General features: G+C 54.2%; 1 protein-coding gene across 3 annotated transcripts in view; it reads right to left on the bottom strand.

Moving 5' to 3' along the window:
- LRRN2 (leucine rich repeat neuronal 2) overlaps positions 1-25,518 on the bottom strand; it is a 59,386-nt gene that overhangs the window by 9,742 nt on the left and 24,126 nt on the right. The window contains exons 1-2 of one of the 3 annotated variants that reach the window (XM_070396458.1): positions 11,634-11,708; positions 5,822-6,037 (exon numbers count right to left, since the gene is read on the bottom strand). The exons of 1 other annotated variant lie outside the window; for it this stretch is intronic. The gene's annotated coding sequence lies outside the window, so the exon portion shown is untranslated. Of the gene's footprint in view, positions 1-5,821; positions 6,038-11,633; positions 11,709-25,518 lie in introns of those variants that run through there. One more of the 3 variants, XM_070396457.1, reaches the window with a different exon arrangement.

Below are 25,518 nucleotides of genomic sequence, written 5' to 3'. Positions count from 1 at the left end.
CATCCCTGGGCACCTCCTCCGTGCGGGGTCTCTATCTGCTGGCCGCACCCGGCAACCTGGGAGGAGGCACTTTTTAGGTCAGAAACCCCAAGCTCAGTGGGCCAGCCCGAGGACCCACAGCGAAGTGTGGAGAGCCAGGATTTGGGCCCGGGTGTGTTTCACTGGCAGCCCTTTCTCCTCTTATGATTCTGGTGCCAGAAGCTGACTACCAAGAGTGGACGGTTGGGGGTGGGGGGGGAGGGGGGATCCTGGAGGAGAGCAGGGAGGGAAATTGGAGGCATCCCCTGGGGAAAGAGGAGGTGTCTGGTGCCCTGCCATCCCCTCCCCTCCCCTCCCCTCCCTTCCTCTCTGGAGAGGTGTCAGGGTTCCAGTAAAAACCCCGCCTGGGCACTAACCAGTTTGGCTCAGTGGATAGAACGTCGGCCTGCAGATTGAATGGTCCCAGGTTCCATTCCAGCCAAGGTCATGTACCTTGGTTGCGGGCACATCCCCAGTAGGGGGTGTGCAGGAGGCAGCTGATCGATGTTTCTCTCTCATTGATGTTTCTAACTCTCTATCCCTCTCCCTTCCTCTCTGTAAAAAATTAATAAAATATATTTAAAAAAACCCCACCAAACTCTCCTGGGCCGGGAGGGAAGGGGCTTGTCCCGGGCATAGCGTTGTTCCCAGGTCTCCTGGCCAGCCTGGCAGAGGGTGGTAGAGCTCTGGGCCTGGGAGGCAGCCTGTCTGGCTATTTCTGAATTAGGAGTGGAGGGCGTCAGTCCTTCTGTCTGGTCGCACTGTACCGAAAGGACTGCAGGGAGTGGAGCCACCCTGCCAGCACCGAGAGCAGTACCCGGCGGATCCCACCACCAGGCGCTGCCAGACTTTTGCTCCACCCCTCCCTCTCTGGGGCTCCTCTGTGCCCCAAAATCCCTCCGTCATAAACTACCCGTTTACTTGTCTGTCTCCCCCACCAGACTGTGGGCCCCACAGGGAAAGGGACTATGCTCCAAGTGGCCAGTTCCTCCAACTGTCTGGCACATAGTAGGAGCTCAGAAAACATCTGTGGAAGCAGGAAAGGAAGGCAAGGAAGGGAGGGCAGGGAGAGAGGAGGGGCAGGTTGTTCCAGAGCTCCCGAAGACCAGGGGGCTCAGCGTCTGGGCTCAGGCCCCTTCCGCCTCCTTCCTCACCAACTGGCAGGAGACACAATGGCACCCAGAGCCCGGCTTCCTCAGGCCCGCGCCCTGCCCCTGCCCCTGCCCTTGCCCCTGCCCCTGCCCCTGCCCATGGCTCTGGCCGCTGCTCAGCCACTTGAGCCCTTCCCTCAGGGAGAGAAGGTGCTTTTCTCTGACTCAGTTTCTGCTTCTGGATTCAACAGGATCCTCTGATGATGCTCACCCTTCCGGAGCTCTCTCAGGCTCCCCTCCGGCCAAATCCTGTGCACTCTACCCACCCCCCTCCCCCCGGGAGGGCTTAGGCTAGTGGTTCCCGTGTGAATCCTGGTGCTGGCTCTGTGGCCTTGGACACCCTCACTCAGGTGCTCCTGCCTCACGGGGGGCATGTCCATAAAGTGCCTGGAGCTCAGTAGAGCCCCCTTCCCTTTCATCTCCTCTGTTTGCTGAGGCACAATCCCTGGCTCCTAGACCACCAGACAGACACTGGAAGGGGGAAGAGGTCCCTCCCGCAGAGCTAAGTGTCCCAGCTTGACAGCATTCCACCTTGGCCAGTCAGAAGCCAGAGGGGCAGCCACGCCCAGATCCGTGAGCCCTCCAGCCTTCTTCCCTATAATCCACCCTGTTCTTTCTAGAATCAGGTGGGGGTGTGGGGCAGACCCGGTAGCATTCTCAGAAGGCTCCCTCTGGAAGCCAAGGCTCCAGGACATCCCTTTGGGCACAGTGGGTTCCTAGGAGCTAGATGCAAGGGCAGGGGGAGCCTTCAGAGAGGTGCAAGCAATACTCTGCTGCCCCAGTGCCTTTGCACATGCAGGGCCCTTGCCTAGAAGTTCATTTTCTCATGTGTGAAGTCATCTCTGAAGTCTTAGTTTATACCGCACCTCTCAGAAGCTGTCCCTGACCACAGCCATTACCAATTAACCAGCCCCTCGCCCCTCCTGCATCCTCTAAGAATCTGGTCCAGTATGATGCTCATCTCTTCTCTCAGACTGTGAGCTGCTCCAGAACTAAAGGGAGGCACCATAGATCTTCCAGTCCTGTTTGAGGTGAATGGGGGAGATCGATGGGGCGGGGGGGAGGGGGTGCATTGGATTTCTCTCTCCAGTATTTGTGCACAGAGGGAGGGACCCCCAGGGCATGGGGGTGGAGCTGGGGGGAGATGTTGGGGAGAGGCTTGGGGGCCTGGATGGCTGAGGAGAATGGGCAGTGGATCAAATGGGGAGGCCAGTTAAACAAGGAGAAAGGCTGAACGTCTTCTAACGGAAAAGGAAAATGAAATGAGAATGAAAATTGATGAGGCGGAGAGAGAAGGAGACTCGTTTCATCAGCAGGTTTGCCAGATGAAGCCCAGAGATAAATCGCTGGCGGAAGGAGCCTGGTGTCTGCCGGGCTCAGCGCCTGCTCCCTCTGTCAGCTGTCTCAGGCAGCCTGCGAGATGAATGGCTGCAGCTGAGGCCTGCAGCGGCCCCTCCCAACCCTCTCCCCCCCTCCCCCGCCTCCGACTGCGGGGAGAATGGCTGTCATCCCTCACCTCCTCCTGCAGGCCTGCCCTGGCCACTCCTTCACCTGGTCCCCCGCCTTTGGTCCCCTCTCCAATCCCGCTGACCTCTCCCTCAGCAGCTCCTCCTCCATCTCCCCTCCCCAGGTGGGCCCAGGCCCTGGGGAAGCTCTGTCCACCTTCTGCACCCCTCAGCCTGCCTCTCTGAAGCCAGAGGGGGAGGCAGAGGCCAGGACAGAGGCCTAGGTTTTAGTCTGGGCTTTGGGACTGACTGAGAACCTGTCCTCTCATTTCTCTAGGCCTTGGCTCCTCACCCATGAAATGAGAGGGCTGGGCCAGAGCGGCGGGCAGTTCTAACATGGTGGTTCCTGGATCCCAGCATCAGCATCACCTGCAAACTTGTTAGAAATGCGGGTTCTCGGACCCAGCCCCGGCCTGACTCAGACTCTCTGAGGGAGGGGCCAGGCCCAGGTTTGCCCAAACCCTCTAGCTGCTCCCATTTGAGATCTGCTGGGCTAGATAATGGCCAAGCTGAGATTAGAATTATGTATAGGTATGTGTATGTGTATATATATGATGAGTTTCTTATCATTATCCTGACAGTTAAGACTAGAGTTTCCACCCCCCACCCCCCAGCCCCGCCCCCCGCCCTCACCTCCACTGTGCACACAACGAGCATTCACCGGGCCCTGATTGGATGCTGATGTGATGCGGGTGTAGGGGTACAAGGTTATGGGGAGGGCAGGCAGGAAGGCCCAGATAAAAAACCGCTCTGCCACAGCATTGGAGCCGGTGTCACAGGCACTTACCAAGGGCAACGGGCACAAGGGAGGAGAGAACACACTTCTGCTTCAGGTGGGAAGTTGGGCAAAAAAATCAGAGCAACTTTACCCAACGGCATTGAATTGCACACTAGAAATGGGTGAATTTGATGGAATGCAAATTCACAACTTCACTAAAGCTGTTTTAAAAAAACCACAAGGGAAGTGCTGCCTGAGTCAGCAGGTCAGCAGGCGCACAGATGGCGGAAGGCACCGTGCGCATATTGGAGGCAGCCTGGGTAAAATGCAGGGCGTGAATTCCGAGGTGGCTGCCCCGAGGTCCCGTGTACGTGATGTGGGAAGGGGCTGGAGCAGCGCGCCAGAGCTGAACGGTCTGGACACAGTAGTGCAGGCAGAGGGCCGCCAAAGGGCGCATGTAGGGCAGTGGCCACTATAGCCATCAATGCTCATAATCCGTCAGGAGTGGATGCTCCTTGCAATTTAAATTCTTCCGTATCCACCATCCTATGTGATTCTCGCAACAGCCCTGCAAGGTCGGAGGTGCCGTTACTCCCATTTCAATGGAAAGGATATTAAAATGAGTTGCCCAAGATCACACAGCCAGTGAGTAATGGGGCCAGGGCTAGAAGATAGAGTGTGATGCCAAGTGTAGGCCTTCTCTTCCCAGTGGGACAGCAGCAGTGACCATGGTAGCCACTGACTGAGGACGGAGCCAGGCCTTGGGCTGGGGCCTGCCCTGAGTGGCTGCACTGAATGGGGTGACATGGGGTGACTGGCCCGTGTCACAGGTGTGAGATGCTCAAGGACGCGCAGCTGGTCGAGCCAGGACTCCAGCTTGGTGGTGGCCGGTGCCATAGCCTGTGCTCTAAATCCTGACCCCACGTCACCCTCCTGCAGCGCCCCCTGCCCAGCTCTCCTCGGGCCTGGAATGGGACTGGGAGACTGCCAGCTGACTTCTCAGTCAAACTCCCTGAGCCTGGGCCAACCCAAGAGAAAGAGACTGGCCCCTGGCCTAAGCCGAGCAGCCCTTCCTCAGGGAGGGCCCGTCCCAATCTGGCCTGGAGGCTCCCTCTCTCCAAGTTGGTCCCCGCCTCCTGAGCCCAGCACCGCCCCCCGCCCGCCCTGGGGGACCCGCGGCTCCCAGCGCCCCTGAGTCTGGTGGCTGGAAACGCTTCCATCCGCGATCAATAACAGGCATAATTCAGTGCCTGCAGCAAGTACAAAGGAGTGGAGGTTAAATCAATATTGAGAAGTCTCGAAATTAAACTAATTAAGAGCAAGCCTTAATGATTTTTACTGTCTGGGAATAGAGAGGACAAAAGGCCCAACTGTATTTCATGATTCTACCTTAGCATCTTGGTAACTTGGGAAGCAGAAGATGAAAAGTGCTCCCAGCTCCCTGTCTTGCAGGAGAGGAGAGCGCCTCGTCCTCGGTGGTGAGAGATGGGGAGGAGGAAATGGACGGGATGGAGCACAGGATGCAAACTGCACGAGTGGAAGGCCACTGGCTTGGGTCAGGGAGGGTATGGTTGACCTGTGACCCCTCCTCCCCCCGAAGATATATTGAAGCCCTAACTCCCAGTACATGTGAATGTGACCTTCATTTGGAAATGGGGTCTTTGCAGATGGGATCAAGTTAAGATGAGATCATACTGGATTGCGGTGGCCCTAACCCAGCGGTTCTCAATCTGTGGGTCGCGACCCCTTTGGCGATCGAATGACCCTTTCACAGGGGTCGCCTAAGACCATCCTGCATATCAGATATTTACATTACGAATCATAACAGTAGCAACATTACAGATATGAAGTAGCAACAAAAATAATTTTATGGTTGGGTCACAACATGAGGAACTGTATTTAAAGGGCCAGAAGGTTGAGAACCACTGCCCTAACCCAATGACTGGCGTCCGTGTAAAAGGAGGGAAGTTTGGATGCAGACACACAGGCACTGGGAGAATCACGTGGGGATAGAGGCGGAGACGGGAGGGCTGCAGCTGCAAGCTGAGGGGAGACACCCCTAGAAGCTGGGAGTGGCCAGGAGGGAGTCTTCCCTCCAGCTTTCAGAGGGAGCCTGGTCTGATGGACGCCCTGACTCCAGACTTCTGACCTCAGAGCTGTGAGACAATGGATTTCCTTTATTTAAGCCTCATGGCTTGTAGTGCTTTGTGTATGGCAACCCTAGGACATGAACACAGGGATCCTGGGTTCTAGTTCCACGCTGCACAGTGAAGCTGTGCCAGCTGGGCAAGATGCTTAACCTCCAGGAGCCTCAGTTTTCTCCTCCGAGAAGTGGGGACAGAAGTCTTTTGCACAGAGATGCGGCACAGACACATGGAAGCACGAGTGTGAAATATGTACGGTGAGCTGCACGTGCTACAAAACATCACCTGGCTCGTTGCTAGTGGGAAGAATCTGGGAGGGACTCGGGAGCCATCGTCAGACCGGCAGGAAGCTCCCGGCAGCTCGCAGGGCTGGTCTAAGCTCCAGTCAGGCCACAGGTGTGGGGTGTCTTTGCATCATTAGAGATATATGTACATGAGGGTATTTACTGTTGTTCTCAACAGGGATTTTATTTGCTGCCCACGTGGCCCAGGTCTTCTCATCTGTAAAACAAAAGGGTTGGGCAACGTTATTTTAAAGGTGTTTTTCAGCATCATTCTCTGGGCTTATTTATATACTAAAAAAAAAAGTCTTAGCAGCCCAACCTCATCCTTGGACCTCCCTCCTTAGCCCAGTAGCCCAGAACAATTCAGAGGGACACCAGTTAAGCACTGGCTTTGCATCGCTCTGTCCCCTGTTGCCTGGGTTAAGGAAGGGGCCACTTCCCCTCTGTCCTCCCTCAAGAGTGTACCAGGTATGGAAGGACAGGAAACCACACAGGCAGCAAATAAAAGCCCTATGGATCATGAGAAGGCTGGCATCCCAAGTCCAGTGGCTCCCAGGTCTGCTCATCCCAAATAAACCTTCCTGGGGCCGGGCCTGGCAGTGGAACAGGGCGGCTGAGCGTGGGCTGCAGCGCGCAGTCCGCCTCTTCCAGGCTCCGGGGGTGAAGGCTCTCGGGTGGCCTCAGCATTTCGGAAGGAGCTGCACCTTGCAACCCTGGGGCTCTCCGGTGGGAAGACCGAACCTCCGGTTCATGTGACAGCCAACACTTTCCCAGGTGGGTATCAGTGGGCGGATAAGCATCTGTCAGCACATCGCCCTCAGAGGGTGACGTCAGCAGTGTCACTACGATGACCACCTGCACAACGCATCACCTGGTCACCCCACCTGCAGCCCATCACCTCTATCAATAGCACCAGACCCACTGTTGCCGCTGTCCTCAGCTATGACCCCAGGACCCCATGCTCGCTGACATCGAAAACTCGGAATACCCTCCACTAGCATCATTGTCTTTTCCATCCACTCCACAGTCCGAGTCCTCACAAGCACCCGGATAAGCAAAATAAAGGGTATACGGCTTCATTGCTGCGACACGCACGGCATCTCAACCGGATATGGTTTCTGCCGTTGGGAAATGGACACGACAGGAGGACCCCCTCTATAACTCGAACACGAGAACAATGGATGTGCCTGGACGCCGAGGGCCACAGTAAATAAACAAAGCGTGCGCTTGGAGGTGGACGGCATACACGGAGAGCACCTGGAGGAGGGGCCTGGGGCTTAAAGGGCGTGGCCGGGAGAGTTCCACATTCTGCTTGGGAGTGATAAAAATGAGAATCGCTGCCCCTGTCCCTCTCCAGACCAATTCAGCCAATCTCTGGGGACTTGGCATTTAAAACACACAAAGAGCTCTTCAGTATTTCTTTGTATGTAAATTTTATATCAAAAGAAAAACAACAACCCTGTAAAACAAAATTAAAGTCCATAGTTATGCATACTGAAGAATTTAGAATGACGTGCACTGATGTCGGCAATTTACTTAGAAATGCACCCAAAATGAGATGGATTGAGGGACAGATGGAGAGATGTGATGGGAAAGGTTAATGGTCGGGTCTGGTAGATGGTGGGCATATCGTTGCTCACTGTAAAATTCTTTCAACTTTGCTGTATATTTGAAAATTTGCATAAAATGTTGGTGAAAAAATCCCCCAACTGGTTTTAATGGGAAGCCTGGACTGAGAGCCACTGCATCTGAAGGAAAAATCCAGAAAGTGGGAATCTCTGCCCTCCACCCTCCACGTGTGAAAGCACATACTCCTTCCATCCAGGCAATCAGGCTGGTCCAGTGTGTCCCTCCCTTCCCCGTGGAGGCAGGCAGAGACAGTGTATTTGTGACGTGCCCCTGGGGAGGGGCTGCTCCCCTCAGAGCCTGGGCTGGGGAGATGAGACACAGCTGCCCCAGGCCCTCCAGGGCTGTCCTGAGTGCCCAGCGCTGGGCCTGGGACCTGCCACAGCCATACCAGTTGGCCAGCTCTGCTTTGCTCAAATGCCCCCATTGCCACCCTGAGGATCCCTTTGCAAGGCCCAGGCTCAGCATTCCTAGTGAGGATAAAGCCTTTCCCAGGAAATCAGAGCCTGCCTGATTGTGTGTGAGTGTGTGAGTGTGTGTGTGTGTGTGTGTGTGTGTACACGCAGGGTATGGGGTGGACACTGTGGGCAGGGGCCACCCCCACGCCTCATCTGTATGCTCCTCCACACCCGCTGGCCCTGTCTGTCGGGGGTGCCATGGCAACACCGTGCTCTTTAAACACAGGAGTTTGTGCTGCCATCGCAGAGCGGCATTGGGCAATTTAATTAAGGAGCTGGCAGCAGACAAACTTTGGGAGTTAAAGGCATTTTATTAAATCCCATTGTATTACGCAGCTCAGTTCCTCCAGGAGCTGAGGAGCGGGGCGCACAGAGGAGAAAGTGCTGGGGTTTTCTCTTCTCCACTTTCCCTGGCCTCTCTCCTGCTCCAGGAAAGCATTCCCTGAGTGTGGAGGGGCCCCAACTGTGAGTGCCTGCTCCGGCCCAAGCATTAGGCCTTGGGCTTGTCCACAGGCAGCAGACTGGGGATCTAATCACCAGCATTGATCCTATGTGTCAGGGTTCAGAGTTATTATCCTGGCCAGGCCCCCAACCCTCGCTTCAGCATCTGCAGCAGCACGTGTTACGTGGGCACCAAGCACAGCCTTCCCGTGCTGACCTCGTGGAGTCCTCCTCCCCCGCGGAGTAGGAAGGCGGCATTCTCATCACAGACCGGACCCCAAGGCTTAAGTGACTGTCTGAGACCAAGGAAGGGGTCTGTAGCAGAGGCGTGGTTCAAACCAGCCCGGCCACCTCCTAGGGCTGGTGACCTTCTCTTATCTCATCCTGTGAATGGCTTCCATTCCAGTCCCCAGCCAGGCAAACATTCCTGCATGAAGCTTGGGGGGGGGGGGGGGGGGGGGGCGAGGCCTAGCATGTGCGTGTGAAAGGTCACACCCAGGCCCCAAGGACTGGCCAGCATACGCAAAGGCCCAGCCTCTCTTCCTGGCCGCCACAGGCAAGTGTCTGGCTGGGGCCTGAAGCCAAGTCCATCTCCTCTCAGGACCAGGTCAGGAAACCAGATGATATGCCATAGGACACTAGGCTGGGTGTGGGGGAGAACCTCCTGGGTAAGAGAGAGGGTGAAACGGAAAAGGCATGACTTGCCAAGAAACCACCCGGCACCTAACCTGCCCTCAATGGAGCCGGGCTATGGGAGGCCACCCAGGCTCCCACCCTCCGGCTGGTGAAGCATCTTTGGGCTCCATGACCCTGAGACTCAGCTCCCGCCTTTGGGAGTCCCTCCTTTGTGCGCAAGTGCAGGGAGCCCCCAGCCCCTGCAGTTGTGGAGAGGCGCTGTCCTCCTGGGCTGCAGTCCTGGCCCAGCTGGGCCTCCTGTCTCCCCAGGGGCCAGCCTGGCCTGAGGGGGGAGCCCAGGCTTGGAGCGGTGCCAGCAGGGGGCCAAGCACCTCCACTCTGCAAACACGGAGCCTCACACGGCCCACGGCCTCGCAGGAGGAAGGCAGAGTGCCTGCCCCACACCTGTGCTGGGGACCCACCTCTTGGGCTCAGTCCCTTCCATTCTAAAATGGGGCTGTTGACTGAATAAACAAAAACAAAAATAAATAAAATGGGGGCAATGACATATGCCTCATATAGCTAAAATAATGCAAAAGATAGCTAATTTCATTAAGGGCTTATTCTCTGCCGGGACTTGCCACTCACTACCTCTTTTCATCCTTATAACAACTCATATTGCCCCCACTGTGCAGATGAGGAAACTGAGGCTAAGTTAAGCCTCATGCCCAAGGTCAGACAGCCAGTAAGAGCAACAATCCCATTCTCTCTCTCTCTCTCTCTCTCTCTCTCTCTCTCGGCATGCATGTGTGTGCATGTATAGCATGTGTGTATCTGTGTGTGTGTGTGTGTGTGTGTGTGTGTGTGTTGGGCGGCCTGGCAGAGGCAGAGAGGCACCATGCCTGGCCACGTGAACCAGCTTGGAGGGGAGCGAATTGGGAGACTGTACTTTGCCAGAGCTTGTTCTCCTAGGCACTAGGCCTGGGTGGCGCCAGCCTGTTTTCCCAGGGAATTAACAGGGGAACACTCTCCTCTGTAATAATGATAAAAACAGTAGTAATTAACAGGCCTGTAGCTAATATTTCCCTCGCGCCTCTGTCCCCAGACCTCAAAACTCTGGGTAAACAGCGAACCTACTGGCTTTATGGCCACACCCCTGGGCCTGCGAAGCCTTAGGACTTGCCCGATTTTCTGTCCCCTGCAGCTGGGAGGCAAGTGCGGGTGCTTACTCCAGACCCACCTGTGCCAGGAGCTGCCCTTCGGGCGCCAGTGGCAGAGCTAGGCAGCTGTCTCGGGTCCTCTCCTCCTGCTTCCCAGGGTCACCCTGGGCCCGGGAGCAGCAGAGTAAGGAAGGGAGGGAGCGAGGTGTCAGCTGCCTTTGCCCCTCAACCCCTGGGCTCCCCAGCCGGCCAGCCCTGCCTCAGGGAGAATGCCCTGCTCCTGCAGCCCGTGGGGCCATGTGTGGCTGGCAGGTCTGGTCCCTGCAGAGGACAGCTGATGGCTTTCTCTGGTCCCAGCCAGGAGTCATTACACTCCACATGTCTAATTTAAACAAGTGATTAGGCAGCTCTATTAGGATTGCCCGTGCTTCCCACCTGGGACAGACAGAACTTCCCGAGGTGGCTGGTGGGAGGGATGTGACCGTAGCATCCGCCTCCTCCCCTCCCAAGCTTTTCCCAGAGAGTTCAGTCTAAGGGGGAGCATCCTGGGTCCTGAGAGCTGGCCTCCTGAGCGATGTGAAGTGGGACCGATCTTCAGGCAGCCCACTCCCCACTGTCCGGGCAGCCCACCCACACCCTGGCAGGAAGGACCGTAAGCAATTTAAATGGACAGACTCTCTTGTGGCCGGTGGCTTCAACCTCCCCCCACACCCCTGGAAAGCAATGACTGGGTGTGAATTCTAGTCCTCTGCTTTCTCCCAAACCTGTGGGACAAGGAGGGAGCGGGGGAGGCACGGCCAGGACTGGTCCATCGTAAGCACATTCCCCCAGCACGTCCAGAGAGAGAGAGAGAGAGAGAGAGAGAGAGAGAGAGAGAGAGAGAGAGAGAGAGAGAACGCTCCTACATATCCCTACAGGCGAGTGAGGAGTCTGGGAACAAGTGCAGTTGTGTGCAAATACGTTTGTGAGTGAGCCTGTGCCATGCGGGTGAGTCTTTCTGGAGGGAAGGCCCAAAGCTTGCATCAAATTTCCAATAGTGCCGATGACGGTCCCTCAGTCAGTTCTGAACACGATGGGTGGTCGCCTTCCATAAAGGGGACTCTCTTTCGGAAGCCAGTGGTGGATGTTGGGGACTGGACTCTGCCTGCTTGAAGAGGGGGCTTAGGATGGGTTTGGGGACACCGAGGCAGACTATGACAGGCAGGACTGTGGCTGCCCCCAATACCGAGGCGGCCCCCAAGTGCCTTCCTCATCACCTCATTTTCCCGATTGTGACAGCTCTGTACCTACTGTTTCCTGTCACCCCGTGACAGCCTTCTGACGATGAAGGCGGCGTCAATGTCATCTAAATTCCTCCAGAAGCCCGGGGGCTAGACACAGACCAGGCTCAGGAAGCTGGGAACTAAATGCTCTGCAGGGCAGAGTGGAAGGAACAGCCTTTAGATTATGAAAGACCCTAGTTCAAGGCCTGCTTCTATTTCTTAAGCTGTGTGACCTTAAACTAATGACTCACCTGCTCTGGGTGTCAGTTACTCTATCTGTAACACGGGACGTCCTCACAGGGTTATGTGGACGATTAGAGACTGGCATGGGCCCGCACACAGCAGGAGCTCAGAGTGCGTTCTCGCTCCAGCAGGATGGGGCGGGGCGTGTACCCCTCTAGCTCTGAGCTGCCCCCTGCAGGACCAGAGAAAAGGTTGCTTGGTGAGAGGTGAACGCAGCCGGAAGCCATTTCCCCTACACTGGGGACCGACATCTCCCAGTCCTCCGGGCTCACCCAGGTCCTTCTCCTCCTTGAAGCTCCCCTTACACTGCTCTTTCCTGACATCCCACAGTTCCCATCTGAGCTCTCATCCGTCTGCTGCCGCCTCCACTGGGTCTCTCTCTGATGAGAGGGGTCACCGGCTCACCTTGATCAAAGAGCAAACCCCTCAGCTGCTCCAGCAGCTGCCCCCACCCCATTCTGCCCACCCTCCCCGGCCTGGCCTCCTCTTCCCTTCCCTGACCTGTGCAGGAACTGGCTGCTCTCGGGGCACGTTCAGGCCTTTGTGCTTGTTGCTCTGCAGTGTCCTCCCATTCTCCAAGTTGAGAGCTTTTAATTATCCTCCAAGTGTCATCTCCTTGGTGACACCTGGCCCCCCTCCTGCTCCCGCAGCACCTACCCTAGTTTAGCAGGAGCCACGGAGGGACCGCCTGCCTGCCTGCCTAGACTGAGCTTCTCAAGCAGGGGCCGAGCCTGCTCCATCGGCTGCCCTCTGCCTTGTACGGGGCCTGGCACATGGCGGGGTGCTCAGTACATGTGGGCTGGGGTGAAGGGGCAAATGGCGTGGTTGCCCATGGCTGGCAGTGGGGCCCCCTTTAACAGAAGGCTTCTTGTATAGGCGACAGTCCCCCGTCACGGGTGGCTAACTTGGGTCCTGCTGGAGTTTGGTCCAACCCTGTCCAGGCTAGGTGAGCAGGTGGGTGACGTTCAAGGACTAATGTGCTCATCCCATCTGGATTCCACACATGGCCACTTCCAGCCACCGGGCCAAGGCCCACAGAGGGCTTGTCGGTCACCTAGAACCTTCCCTGCCTTGCACCTGCATGGGGAGGAAGAGGGAGAGGATGGGGAGGGGTGAGGAAGGGAATTCACAATTGTGAGCTGGCAGTGCTGGGCATCGCTCAGTGGGACTGGCATCCTTAAAGGATTTCACAGATGAGGACACCGAGCTCTGAGGGGACGGATTGCCCAGAGCCAGGTAAGAAGTTGCAGAGCTCAACACTGGAGCCGGGTTGGTCCAGCTCTAGAATGAGAGTTCTTTTTCTTTACAGGGGTGGGAACCTTTTTTCTGCCAACGCCACTTGGATATTTATAACATCATTTGTGAGCCATACAAAATTATCAACTTAAAAATTAGCCTGCTCTATTTGGTCAAACATTTAACTTACTCGCCCCAATGCCTTGGCAGGGCCAGACCACATGATTTTGAGGCCTGCAGGCCACACACTCCCCACCCTGCTTTACAAGATGCTGCCTTCGGGGTGTGTGTGTGTGTGTGTGTGTGTGTGTGTGAGAGAGAGAGAGAGAGAGATTGATTTTCTTTCACTGACGATGAAGTCAGAATGGATGAAGGATGGCTTGAATCAGCTGCCAAGGTGGCTTTCCTCCAGCCTGTCTGGATGGTGCCAGAAGATGCGCCCTGGGGTTTAGGTTGTGTTTACAAGGCCACCCTCTGAGCAGGCATTCCCACCTGAGGAATGGCTATTTCAGACAAGTGAGTTCCTCCTTTAACTGTTAACAACCCAGGGCCTTTATCCGCCCATGTTTGGTTACTTGTGCTACTTGGCCAAAGCCTCGGCCCCAAAGGGGTGAGGAGGAAGATGGAAAAAGTGAGGGGAGGGAAGGAGGAAGCCCTCCATGGTGAGAGGAGCAAGAAGGGAGAGTGGGGGGCGGACTTCAGACAGAAGGGGGGCCAGGCTCCTCGGACTGGACCAGCCCATCTCACCAGTGACTTGAGTGCCTTTATTTCTGATCAGAAATATGTGGCCTGAAAAAACCTGAGACTTATTTCTGTGATTTTCTGATGGCTTTTTCTCTAGTTTTTAGTGATTGTCCGTCCCTTTCCAAACAAACTACTTTTGTTTCTGTTGAAATTGAGAGGAAATAGGAAAGGTAGGCACCTGCAGTACAGCCCCTCAGGGGTAGCGGCCGGCAGCACACGTGGGAGGACAGAGGACAGAGGACGGGAGACAGAGGACGGGGAGAGGGGAGGACCAGCGATCACATCCAGAAAGCAACAAGGCTGCAAAGAAGGTGGGATTTCCTCCCCCACGGGAGCTCTTTCAGGCCCCAGGTGAGATTCCTGGACCACCCGGAGCACTATATTCCGAGTGGGGTTCTGCGGCCACTTTTACAGCAGCTTCCTGTGCGGTGCCGTGAGGGTGGCGGGCCTGCTCCTGCACCAGTGGGAGAGGAGGTGCCCGCGGGTGGCCTGCAGAGAGGAAGACTCTGGCTCCATGTGGGAAAGGAGCAAGGAGGCAAAGAGAAGTTGGAAAGTTAAGGGGGAAAGGCCTCAAGGAGCCTGGTGCGGCAGGGTTAATGGTTCCTTTCCTTCAAGAGTGAAGCCATACCCCGTTGCATGAGTAAAACACTCCGCGATTGTAAAAGACGCGTTCCACAGTGTATTAGGAGCCACCACCATGTTACCCCTCCGTCAGCCACCAGCAGGGTGACTGATGACTTATCAGAAGCCACTGTGACATTTCCAAATGAGATGTTTTGATAGAGGTGCCATTCAACAGGGCCAAAAAGCCAGCTAGACTCCGAATGTAAATGAGGAACATCTGTCACCTTTGTCTCACCTGTTTAAAGGGGTCTTGTCTGACAACAAGGCCTTCTGCAGGAGGGAGAGGGGAGGAGAGGGAGGTGTACGGGAAGATGGGCGAGTGAGAGGACAGGGGAGGGCTCCCCAGAACAGTAAACATCAGGGTGATAGCGAACAAAGTGGTGGGTCCTTTTCCCCACGGGTGCTGGGGGTGGAGTCTTTTGGATAAGAATTTCCTGAGACTTGCATGGGAGAATGAGTGATTTTTATTTGTGTGGAATGATACCCCTGGGTTTCTCTTAGTCCAGTCATCGAGGAGGTGCAGCTGGGGTGTCAGTGCAGTGAGAAGCAAAGCCAGGGTCCAGAGCTCCACTCCATGTTACATTTGGGTCCAGTACAGCATCAGACTAGTCGCAGCTCATCAGTCCATTGTGTGTGGGGTCCTCATGGCCATGGGCCACGTGGGCGAATGCAGGAGAGCCCAGACGTACAAGTCCCAAGAGTCCCAAGAGCAGCAAGGGCAAGCGAGGGAGCTCTTGTGTTCAGGGGATTACATATCCCGAATTTCTTGCCCTTGCAGTGGCCACACCCATTCTGGCCAATGACCTTGGTTCTCAGGGGTGACTGACAGCAAGCACCTTCCCTAAGTCACCCCAACTTTACTGGGCATGCGTCTATCTCTCCTTTGTTGGGCCCCTGGGGAGTGTAAAGTTGTAGTTTCCTGGCAAAGCCGCCCAAACGACCTGCCTATAATATCTGGCCTTCCCTCTGCTCCCTCCTATCATTAATAAGTAGGTTAATGACAGCAGTATCGGGGGCAGCAGACGCCAGGTGAGATGGCTCTCACAGTGACTCAGCAGAACGGAGCCACAGCAAGAAGAAAGGCCTGTGCTGTCCGGTGTGGTGGCCCTGAGGTGGCCCTGGAGCACTTGGAATGTGGCCCGTCCAAGCCGAGACATGCTGTACTGTAAATGCACACCCGCTTGGGAAGGCTTGACATGGAAAAGGAATGCAAAACATCTCCCTAAGAACTCCGCTATGCTGATCACATATGAAAAGACAATGTTCTGGATATATTGGGTTCAATAACGCTATTACTTTTTACTTTTTAAATGTGACTGCTGAACTACTGAAATCACATACGTGGTTTGCATTACATTTCTACTGCACAGTGTTAGTATAGACCAGTGATGGCGAACCTATGACACACGTGTCAGAGGTGACACGCGAACTCATTTTATTGGTTGATTTTTCTTTGTTAAATGGCATTTAAATATGTAAAATAAATATAAAAAATATAAGTCTTTGTTTTACTATGGCTGCAAATATTAAAAAATTTCTATATGTGACACGGCACCAGAGTTAAGTTAGGGTTTTTCAAAATGCTGACACACCGAGCTCAAAAGGTTTGCCATCACTGGTATAGACCCGTGGTCGGCAAACTGCGGCTCGCGAGCCACATGCGGCTCTTTGGCCCCTTGAGTGTGGCTCTTCCTAGGCCTTAGGAGTACCCTAATTAAGTGAATAACAATGTGCCTATCTATATAGTTTAAGTTTAAAAAATTTGGCTCTCAAAAGAAATTTCAATCGTTGTACTATTGATATTTGGCTCTGTTGACTAATGAGTTTGCCGACCACTGACCTAGGGTCAGCCAGTCCGCAAGGCCTCTGACCAAGGCCGGGAGAGGGCTGATGGCTCTTTTCTCTGACCCTAAATGCCAAGCCCTTACATATCAGGACACAAGAGCTCTTCTTGGCAGATCTAGAGCAAGCACGGTTTCAGAGGGTGGCCCATGGCTCCCTTCAACCAGAATCACCAGCCAGGGGCTTGTTAATCAGGAAGAAGCCTACACTCCACCCCAGACTTCTGGAACCCAACTCTCCGGAGGTGAGACCCAGAAACATTGTGCTAAACACACTCGAGGTGATCTCTGACAACCACGGATGGTCTCCGATAACCACTGATGCAGACCCCAGGAGGGGACTGGTCTAGTGACTTCGAGGTGGGAGAGAACCCTCGCCTCCCCGCCCCAGCCCGACATCCACTTCTCCACTGAGCAGCCTTCCTTTCTGTCAGCCCATCAGCAGGGTGGGCGTGATATGTCTGAGCAGAGGACCTGTATGGGGAGAGGGAAAGCGGTGTGTGTTGGGGCGGAGCGGGAGGAGGGTTGCGTGACTGCACACCACTTCTCACATCCATGCGGCCCTATATGTGGAAGAAGGTTCCCAGGTCTGCGGGAAGCAGCGGGGCTTGTGGGAAGAATGCCCTGTGATGAGGAGCCAGCCCCACTGGAAGGGCTGCTTTCTCTTCTTTAGTGACCAGAGGCAGGTACACGAGGACGCGCTCTCAGCCCTGTGAGGGGAACAGGCACTACCGAGGCGAGGCTGTGGACCCAACCTCCCCGCACTTCCCTCGGGTCAGGCCAGGGTGGGAGATGAGGCAGCCAGTGGCGGCAGGCATGGGTAGGGGAGCGAAGGGGGAGGGGGAACTTGAGGCAGGTGGCCCAGCTAAAGTGACCAAAGGCAAGAGAGCCGTGGGGCAACAATTCAAGGCTAACTGCTGGGGTAGGGGTGGGTGGACTGGGGCAGACAATGGAGGAAATGCAAAGAGAAGGCTGAGAGGAGCAGCCATTGTGCCTTCTGTCAGGAGATGGGGGAGGCGGGTCTGGGCAGGACACAGATGAAGCTGGGCCTCTCCCAGGGCTGCCCTCCCTGGTGGGTAAGTCTCAGCTGCTGGATCCCACTGCCCCAGAGCTGGAAGCCCGAGAGGTGACTCAGTCCCACGGCCTGGGAGGCTGAGGCTCTAAGCGAGGGAATCCCTTCCTCCGCAATTCCAAGTTCCGTGTGCTTTCCACTTTCCCAGGTGCCTCGGGTTAGTGCTCCCACCAAACGGGGCTGGCACCAGAGATGAGGTGCCATAACGCCTGTGCGCCCATGCGGGCGTATTCCAGGGCTCACACAGGGCACCCGGCACCTGTCCGTTGATTGGCAAACACCCGCACCTGCACAGCCTCATTACCACGCAGTGGCCACCACCTCCTTCACTCTACAGACAAGGAACAAGAGGCTCGGGGCCTCCCAGTGCCCCGGTGCGGGTGGCAGGCCTGGACCCAGGCTGCTCCTGACCAGGTGAGGCCTTTCCGCCGGTCATGCTGCCTCCCAAGCATGTGACGGGGATGAGGGCCTGCCGGTCACAAAAGGCAGAGATGGAGGCGCCAGCCCCAAGGCCCTGGCTTCAGGACAGGGACCAGGCGAAGGGATTTGTGGAAGGCCATAGCACGAATCAATGGCAAAGCCAGGACAAGAGCTCAGAGTCCTGATTCCAAATGCAACTCCTCCAACTGGGGACCCAGGGCTGAAAAGCTTTGCACTTGGAGACCACTAGGCTATGGGGTCCTTGAGGACAGGGCTGGTCTTATCTCTGCATCTTAGCACCTGCATGGTCACCAGCACACAGCTGCTGTGACGAACACACGAATGATGTGTGAATGAATGAATCAAACCGAACTAATTATAAATGAGGCTGTGAGCGGGGTGGTGTGGTAGAAGAAGAGGGACTGGGACTCAGGACTCTGCCTTCTCCTCTCCTGCATCAGTGAGTGCACCAGGCACTGTGCTGGGTGCAAGCCATGGGCAATCAAGGGAAGAAGTGTCCCAGGAGAGAAGGGACGTTAAGCAATAGTGAGGAAGCACCATGGGCTGCATGTCCTGCTGAGCCTGGACCTTTGTGTGACCCAGAGCAAGTCCATGGCCTCTCGAGGCCTCAGTTAGTTTAGTAGGAGCTGGGGATAGACGAGCTGATCTGCACTCACTCCGCACACTGCCCCCCCATGACCGGCATGTGGTGGGCATGCAGCCCCGCCCCGCTGCAGAGCACTGTGGGAGGTGGGGGGAGGCAAGGCCAGGCAGAGGCACCTTGATCCCAGGGAGGCAGACACTCCTGGAAGCTGGGTCCGCAGAGATCGTGCAGTCAGGTAACTGGCTGTGACAGAGGAGTGAGCCAGTAGTCAATTCCATTCAATAACCCCTGATTGCCAGGGAGCCCTGGAAACAGCAGGCTTCCCCAGGGGCCCGAGGCGCACTCTGCTTCCCTCCCTCCTGCCAGCACCTGCTTTGCTCTGTCCAACCCAGCCCCTTGCTAGCTTGAAAATGGAAGGTGGGCAGCCAAGGGCTACGTGCCCCCTGGCAGGTGGGGGCGTAGGCCACGGGGCAGTGGGAGGAGGAGGGAGCCGGAATCACTTAGCCCTCATTAGTCCAAATTAAAGTCGGGAGTGAGATGACAGTTACAATTTGCAGTGGGCTAATTGTTTTCCCTCAGAAGCTGAGCGTTTTGCAGACTGGGGAAATTAATTGTTTCAAGTCCCAGGTGGATTCGCTTTGGCAAGGCAGCTCTGCCTCCTCCTGGACTGGCCCTCCACCTCTTCAGCACCCCTCAGGCCAGCCACCCAGCCTCAGGCTTCTGTCCTCTGGGGTCCTCAGGCAGGGAGAGACTGAGGGTCTGGGGGTCCTGGTGGGAGGAGGGGACAGCAGCACTGGCAGAGAGGCAGGGTTAGGAAGCAGCTGGTCAGAAGGTGCAGCTTCAGAAGCAGCAGTGAAACTGCCAGGAGAGGGCGCTCTAGCCTGAGGGTGTCCCTAACAGCCTCCCATCTGCCCAGCTGAGGGGTGGGCTCTGGGAAGCCTCCTTGGACTTGTCAGAAGTTCCCATTTCCACAGAGCATCTGAGAGTCACTGCAACATTCACTCATTCATTCATTCATTCATTCAACCAACACCAATGCCTACTGTGTGCCAAGTACTGTTTAAGGAGGGCTCGGGACACTGTGGTGAGCAATACACACACTATCTCGTCTCCTGTGAAGCTTACAATGGGGGAGGAAGGATGGAGAATAAACAGTAGATAAGATATCAGATGGTGACCAGGGCCAGGAAGGAACATGGCAAGTAGAATGGCCCTTAAAGGTGTCCATACCCTAATCCCTAGCACCTGTTGAACCTGTTATCTTACCTGGCAAAAGGGACCGTGAAGATGTATTAAGGTCGTGGACTTTAAGGTTAGGGGGTGTCCTGGATGATCTGGGCAGGATGAATCTAAGCACAGGTGCCTTCAAAGCAGAGAGCTTTCTCCAGTGGGAAGCAGAAGAGGGAGCCAAGCGGGAGAGGCCTTGGTGTCCTGCCGCTGGCTCTGAGCTGCAGGGGGTTATACACAAGGACTGGAGAGGCCTCTGGAGCCGCCAGCCAGCAAGGAAACGGACCTCAGTCCTACACCCACAGGATCAGGCTCCCAGGAACCTGAAGGAGCTTGGAGGCACATTCTCCCTAGAGCCTCCAGAGCTGACACCTTGATATTGGCCTTTTGAAGCCTCGAGCAGAGGACTAACCAGCCCACGTGGATTGTTGACCCACAGAATTGTGAGGCAGAAAATGTGTGCTGTTTCAAGCAGCTGAACGTGTGGCAAAGTGTTATAGCAGCGATGGGAAATGGTTCAGGAGCTCAGCGGAGGACGGGATAGCGTGGCTGGGTGCTGCTTTACTCTGGGTGGCCTGGAAGGCCTCTGAGGACCGAGACCCGAGTGACCAGGAGGCAGAGCAGGGTGACCCAACACCCCCCTTTCCCAGCTCAAGACTTCAATCCTGAGTCCCCCAAACCCCCCAGTCTTGGGTGACCAAGCGGTTGTTGCTGTCAGGCAGAGGGCACAGGAAAAGCTCTGCGGTGGGGCTTTCCGGCGAGATGCCCAGCCAGCTCCCCTGAAGGAAGGCTGTCAGATGCAGGAGCAGGTGACAGGGCTGCTGGGAACCTCAGGCAGAAAACTCTGAGAATGGGGACTGGGCAATGCTAGCTGAGGTGTAGGGCTGGGTGAGAGCTCTCCTATCTAGAATCTTCTGGGCCCTCCTCCCAGCCCTGGGGTTTTAGAATGACTACCGCCTTCTCTGCCCCACCCCAAGGCTATTTCCTTTCTCCCCTGCTCTGCCTCGCCCCCGCCCCCCGCCCCCCGCAGGCCTCGGCCAGGGCCCAGGTGATGCTGCTGCTTCTCCTTGGGGAGGGGATGCTGGCGCATCTTAACTTAGTGAGACAGTGGGAGGCTGGGAGGGAGGGAAGCCAAGGTGACAGGCTTCTGCCCAGTCAGAACAGCACCTTTGAGCCGGAAGGATGCCTGAGAGGCAGAGGGCCCCGCCCACTCTCCACAGGGCTGCTCCCCCTTTACCTGAACCATCCCTCTCCCAGTTCAGCTGGCCACACCTAAGGCCAGGCAGGCAGGAAGCAGCTGGTTAGGCCCAGAGCAAGGATGTGTGACTGGGAAGAGCAAAGAAGGACCTGAGTTAAATTTCTGGCTCTTGTCTTGTTAGCCGTGTGATGTCTGGCAAGTTAATTGCTCTGGGTCTCAGTTTTCTCTCCTGTACAATTAGAGTAATAATACCTACTTTGCAGGGTGGTTGTTGTAAAGATTAGAGATGTCAAAAAGTGCCCCACGTGGAGTAGGTACTGGATAAATGGTAGCTATTTCAATTATGAGCACTGCACCTCCTCTCCCGAATGCCAGGCCCCTTAATCCAATGTTTCGCAAACCAGAGCGAGCCCCAGTCACCTGCGGTGCTCGTCGCCATGCAAACGCCGCCCTGCTCCTCTGGCCCCATTCTGATGTAGGCAGCTGGGGCCACACTTGCTGTCCCAGGCCAGTGTCTGCCTCCTGGAAAACATACGAGCTGGCCCAAGGCTGTCCTGCACCCGTCCCCACTTCAGAAGCTGCTTCCACCGATGGAAAGAGCTGGCTGGGAGGTGATGCCTTCACCCCACCCTCTGCCCTCACCTGAGGGTCTGTGCCTTGGCAGCCTCCACACCTAAGTAAGGTGAGTTGATCCTCAGTCTCTTGGGATGTAGTGGGTCCCTAGAAGATCAGAGCTGGAAGGCACCACATTTTTTGGGGTTGTTTTTCTTTTTTTTTGGTTAATCTTTACCCAGGGATATTTTTTCCATTGATTTTGAGAGTGGAAGAGAGGGAGGGAGACACACAGAGAGAAACATTGATGTGAGAGAGACACATTGATTGGTTGCCTCTGGCATGCAACCAATGACCTGGCCAGAGATCAAGCCTACAAACAAGGTACATGCCCTTGACCAGAATAGAACCCACGACCCTTCAGTCCGTGGGCTGATGTTCTATCCACTGAGCCAAACCGCCTAGGGCCACCACCTCATTTGCTTCCTTGTCTTTCAATGGAAGAAACTGAGGCTCAGAGCAGGGAAGTGACTTGTGCGGGGCACACACTGCAACTCTGAGCTTCTGGCTCTCGTCTGCAAGGTGAAAGCACTGGGCTACATGACTGCTAGTCCCTCTGAGTTTGAGGAATTATTTACTCCAGGAGTCGGCTCCACTGGCCCAGGTGGGGGGCCCTGAGGGATGCCCAGGGCTGACTGACTTCCTTGATCACTAATTGACCTGATTTCCCAGCCAGGAAGTCTGCATCCCTACTCCAGGTCTTATTCTGTTTATTGTCTACATTTGGAGGGATTTATCATTTCCCTTTTTTCCTCCTCCCTTACTCTCTCTCTCTTTCTCTCTCCCTACATTCACTGAAGCATTGACTCCTGCCTGCTCTCTGCCAGGCACTGGGAACAGACAAGATGAACAAGATCCAGGTGCCCTAGGAAACAGTAATTTAGGAATGATAAGTACTATTATTGAAAAGTTAGAAAACACAGACAGACACATGGAGAGATGTAAACCATCTCCTTTCCACCCTAATGCTAACCGCTGTTATTCCGTGCATATCCTTCCAGGCTTTCTTCCATGGTGGTGAATATTCCACCTGTCTGTCTCTCTCCTGGGACTCATGTCTGAACCTTTCTTGTTTTGGTGGAGCACATTCTTAAGTTACTTTGGAAAAAGAGGCACGTTTCTTGAAAATTTACATGTTTGAAAATGTCTTTATTTGATCTCCATAATTAATTGATAGACTGACTGGAAATATAATTTCAGATTGAAAATAGCTTTCCATCAACAAATGTGCTAAGATTTCACTTACATGTAAAATAAAAAACAAAATAAACAAGCCAAACAGAAACTCAAAGATACAGAGAACAAACTGACGGCTGCCAAATGGAACGGAGGTTGGGGGATTGGGTAAAGCAGGTGAAGATATTAAAAAGTACAAATTGGCAGTTACAGATAGTCATGGGGAAGCAAAGTACAGGGCAGGGAATGTAGTCAATAACATTGCAATAAGTATGATGTCAGGTGGGTACTAGCCTTACCAGGGGAATCACCTCTTACGTTATATAAATGTCTAATCACTATGCCGGACACTTGAAACTAATATAATATTGAATGTCAGCTGTAATTGAAAAATAAAAAAAAAGTTTAAGAAAATAACTTTCCCTTGTGAGTTTGAGGAGCATTTTTCCATTATCTACTTGCTCGCAGGGTTCTGTTGAGAAGTCTGCTGTTTTTCTAAGCCTGTCCTTTTCTTCCTAGATACTTGTAGACCTTTCACTTTATCCCTGACATTTTGAAATTGAAAAACGTTGTGAATCTGTGAGGGTCTCTTTTCATTAGTTGCGCTGGGCACCCAGTGGATCCTTGCAATCTGCTAAGTGACCATTTTCATTTGAGGGAATGGAATATAGTTCCCATTTCCAACAGCTCACTCTTGTTCTCAAAATCACCCAAATGCCCATCAACTGATAAAGTGTATAAATAAAAGGTGAGAAAGCCATACATGCAATATTATTCAGCCACAGAAAGAAATGAAGCACTGATACGTGCTACAACATGGATGAACCTTGAAAACATCATGTGACGTGAAATAAGCCAGACAGAGGCCACATATTGTATGGTTCTACTTCTGAAATGTCCAGAATAGGCGTGTCTAGAGAGACAGGAAGTAGATTAGTGGCTGCCAAGCCTGGGGGTGGTGGTGGAGGAAAGAATAGGGAGTGACTGCTTATGGGTCTGGGAAGAGGAAAATGTTTCAGAATTAGATTGTGGTGATGGTTACACAACCTTGTGAATGTGCTTAAAAAACCCCACTAAACTGTATACTTTAAAAGGTTGAATTTTATGATGTGAATTATACCTCAATTTTTTTTAAAAAAAAGGCCCCTTGTTCTTGTTCTGTGGGAATAAAACCATCTCTTGTCTCTCTGAGAATATCAATTGTGGTGGTGAAGGTGGTTTCTCTTTTACTCCCTGCATAGTGTTTGCTTTCTTCAAGCTGTTTCCTATTTACTTTGGCTTATGCTTTCTTATACTGGATGCTTTCCTTAATAATAATCCAGGAATCCTTGGTTGATGGCTCATATCTACGAGTGAGGCATTCAAAGCTGCCTGGAAGCTCTGAGCATGGGCAGAGCTTCTAATGGTGGGTCTCGCCATGGGGGCTTTTAGTGGAGTCACCCAAATATCACCATTTGCCCAGCTACCCAGAGCCCCGAGGAGGAAAAAGGCAAGTTTTCCCATCTGGCTTGCAAACTTACAGCAAATCCCCATTTTTTAATATATTGCCTCATCCCCTTCCATACTTGTCCCCATGTCCCCAAGCCAGCACTTCCGGGTTTCAATCTTTGGTGAATAAAGTTTGCTTCGGGATGTGGTTTTCGTAAAGCAGGGATAGTTCCTGGTGAAATGGGGTGAGGAACCACTCAGGGGTATCACGCTCCTGATTTGGGCCCCGCTCCACACCCTGTCTTCAAATGGCATCGGTTTCTGAGCTTTCTGTGGTTCTATGGTGGGATCTGCCCATGCCTCACTGGCTCCTCTTTGCGGGGGGGGGGGCGGCGGGGGGGGGGCGGCCGGGGAGGGGGGTGTCTCCAGGTTTTTCTTTCTCTGTCCTGCCGAGTCAGTCAGCTTCTCAACTTCCCTCGGACACTTCGGTCTCCTCTCCCGTGCCCTGTGGGCTTCTACCTGTTCCACTCCTTTCCTCTTGCTTTAATGTGGCACAGAGAGAAACACGGAGGTGCTCAGTCTACCATGCTTCGTCAGAATCCCTCTTTGCTCTCTGTCGTTTGAAAAGCGGCCGACATTGGCATTCTCAGGTCTATCACACAGTGGATTCTGGTAACCACCAACCCTGATATTGTGGTCGCAGTTAGACAGACATGAGCAGACCAAGGACGATGGGCCAGGCACAGAAGGTCACCAGGATGGAAAGCCCCAGGTGCCTAGCAATGGGCAAAACTGGGAAAACAAGGACCTCGCCCCCAGGGGGACCTTTCCTCCTGCAGCGGGTCATGGGGTTTGGAGCCCTTGACCTTTCCTCCCTAGAGATAACATCTAGGCCTTGGTTGTATTTCAGCTCCAGGCCCAGAAAAGCAGCAACACCAGTAAGTGACTCCTTGGCTGACCCCAGGACCAGCTGCATAGACTAATGACTTGGGAGCCGACCAATCAGTGGAGACCAGGACCCTGAAAGGCCCCACCTGGAAAGCTAATGAATATTCTATTGAGATCCTTCCCTAAGATCTCCAGCCTTAAAAGGTTTAGGATGAAGGATCCAGCCCAGGGGAGCAGGCTGGTGCCTCCCCTTTCCCCTCCTCTCTTCTCCCCTTCCCCCTCCCCTCAGATGTCACCCTTACCTTCCTCACTTCTAAGATCCAAGGGCCCTTCTTTTGCCTCTATAACTTGTTTTCTAAGCCCATTACTTCTATGAATTACTTCTTCTATCTCTGTGATTTTCCAAACAAAAGCTCTCTTACTAGGATGTTTGAGTCTTGGCTCCGAATTCTTTCTTAGCCAGAATTCAAGTATTGCGGTTGCTGAACCCAGGTCTGGTCCCACCCCACCGGTCAGACACCTGGTATCATCCTCACTGTTGCCAACAACATGACACGAAAAGGTGTACAGTGCCGACTTGCAAGCACTGAGAGTGATTCAGGGGAGGCTCCTGGCAAGCTGAGAGTTAGGGCACTGCCCTCGCTAGCCATCATTACATCTCTCAGTCATACTTTACTGCATTTTATGGGGAAAACTACATGGTCGTCTCTAATCCATGGACACATGAAGGGCTATGATGTATCCCTTGAGAATGTCAAGGGTCCAGTGTACCTCTGTCGCTATGGAAACTAGTTCCCTGGCGACAATCCGGCTTAGCAACATT

Source organism: Myotis yumanensis, unplaced genomic scaffold (genome assembly GCF_028538775.1).
Source record: "Myotis yumanensis isolate MYYU_CA2020_CCGP unplaced genomic scaffold, mMyoYum1.0.hap1 SCAF_17, whole genome shotgun sequence".
Taxonomy (NCBI): Eukaryota; Metazoa; Chordata; class Mammalia; order Chiroptera; family Vespertilionidae; genus Myotis; species Myotis yumanensis.
This window is presented reverse-complemented; position numbering and strand designations above follow the sequence as displayed.